Here is a 2,414-nt window from a genome sequence, read left to right as displayed (position 1 = left end):
TTGTTCATCGATGCCAACCCATTTATTTGATTAATGAATCATGAACCACCACTGAGCGCCTTTGTTTATAAATAATGAATCTATCAGCAAGAGCTGTCAAAAGTTCATTTCAGATTTCACGCGATTTGGTTTTGCCGGTGCTGATTTTTCTGTTTTCGTAAAAGTGTATAGTTTTTAAAAGAAAATGTCTACGAGTTTTGCAGAAAACACCGCGTCTAGCTCATCTGCTACGATGGAGAAAGAGAATCATACGGAGCATAACACTGATTCACTCCTGGGCGGCAATCGGAAAAGGAATTACCTATACTGAATCAACGGAAAAAAACCTTCGGTGAAATCGGTAGTGTTGATGCATATTAAACAGTTAATAGTTAACAACGATAAAGTGGTAGCATGTGCGTTGGAACCGAACTGTTCCTTTACACAAAAGGTGTTCCGGTCGCAAAACTTCGCACGACATTTTCGTGTTGCACATCCGGCGGCCTACAATTTGCTGTGCATCGGAGAACCATGTATGAAAGTCGACGAAACAACGGAACCCGCAATCGTCATTCGTATGTCTAAACAGAGACTCATCGGAGGAGTTGTAAAACTGCACACTCTGCATAGTCTCCCGTTTAAATCGGTTGAGTGGGAAGGTTTCCGCGATATATTGGAACCTCTTCTAAAAGCATTCAACATTTGTTTGAATCGTCATAATATCACGGAGTACATAAAAACATGCGCTGACCGAATCGACTGGGTAATTCAACAGGAGCTGAACGGGGTCATTATATCGTTGAAACTTTACATTGTGTCGAAAATGTACCACAGCTTCCTGGGTGTAAATTGCCAATATGTTTCAAATCGTGGGATCATTACCAAAAGGACACTCGGTATGTATTGATCAATATTAGGATTAGAATAATTCTTGATTTTTCAAGTCAATGGGTTTACATTGACGAAAACCATTAATTACGTAACGAAAAATTAGACATGTTTGACTCAACCCACCCTATGAAACCATGTTTGTACAATCGGAAAATTGTATTTGAACTGTTAAACATCTGGCAAGATCGTCTTTCCTCACTAAGCGATGCGTAATTTATGGACGTTCCCTTACTTCAAACATAATAATTTCAATCGAGCTATTCAATGTTTTTTTACTTTTTAGGCGTTATTGAACTGCACGATCGTCACACAGGTCAAAATCTAAAGGACGAAGGTATTAAGTTGCTGAGACACTTTCGGATGGATATCTGGCAAGTGTTTTCCATTACCATAGATAACGCCTCCAACATGGTAAACCTAGTTTAGCTTCTGTCAAAAGAGGCTGAAACATCAGATCTACTGGAGCTTTCAGAGACACTTCCAGATGAAGAATGTACTGCGGACCTCGGAGATGTAACAACAACAACGATGGATGAATTTGAAATCTGCGCAAACTTATTTGAAGGGGATTCGTACGAAGGGCCTGAAGAGCAAACATGGGCTAAAGCTCTCGAAGAGTGTACGCCGGACGAGTTCGTTACAACCATACGTTGCGGAGCTCATACAGCCCAACTGGTGGTGCATGATGTTTGTCGTGAAAACGATTTTAAAGAACTATTGAAGGGCATTCGAAAGAAATCAAAAATTTTTCGATCAGCCGAATATAAAGCTTTTTTCGAAGCCAGCGAGGGAACGTACCCACCACTCCCAAATGAAACTAGATGGGGTTCAGATTACAGAATGATTCCCGCTATGAAAACTGGAAAAAAAGTTTTTTTAAATTTGGGAAAACAGTACGTGGAGTTGGGTTAGTATTATCCATATAATGCTTACATAGAACAGTTGACCTTTTCTATAAAAAAGAAAAACGGAATATTATGCACTTTTTTATTTCTTTTACTAAAATCCATCAATTTTATTTGGTTTACAGATCTTTCCAAAGAATGGGGCTTCATTGAAGAATATGCAGCTATGATTGCACCATAGCTGTTCAACAACTGCAGCTTACGTTATCTGACTTTTACATTGAATGGATCCGTGCGTATGGTCGAATTTCCGAATTGGACGATGCCAACAGATTCAAGCCATATCTGGTATCCGCGATGGATCGTCGACAGCAAAAGCTGTTTAGCAATCGAGTTTTCCGTGCTGCGATCTACCTCGATCCTCGGTTTAACTCCAACGGATCAAGTCTGTTATCCAATCCGCAGAAAGCATTTCCTCAGTAAGCATATGCGGCATTTCGAAAAATTTCGTTTTAGGGCATTCGAAACGAAAATCCGCGGAATTTCGCGGAATTTGGGTAAGGCGAAATCTGATTTTCCGATTTCGTTTCGTATCGTTAAATTTAAAAAAAATCGTCAGAAAAATCATACTTTTAACGAAATTAAACGGAATTTCGCGGAATTTCGAAATTAATTTTTAAATAATTCCAGTTTTCACTC

At 39.3% G+C, this 2,414-nt stretch overlaps 1 pseudogene; it reads left to right on the top strand.

The window, feature by feature from the left end:
- Nucleotides 1–349: 349 nt before the first annotated feature.
- LOC134207080 (uncharacterized) lies at nucleotides 350–2,198 on the top strand (annotated as a pseudogene).
- Nucleotides 2,199–2,414: the final 216 nt, after the last annotated feature.

The sequence above is a fragment of the Armigeres subalbatus genome, chromosome 1 (genome assembly GCF_024139115.2).
Source record: "Armigeres subalbatus isolate Guangzhou_Male chromosome 1, GZ_Asu_2, whole genome shotgun sequence".
Taxonomy (NCBI): domain Eukaryota; kingdom Metazoa; phylum Arthropoda; class Insecta; order Diptera; family Culicidae; genus Armigeres; species Armigeres subalbatus.
Note: the sequence above shows the minus strand (reverse complement) of the source record. Positions and strands in the feature narration are given on the sequence as shown.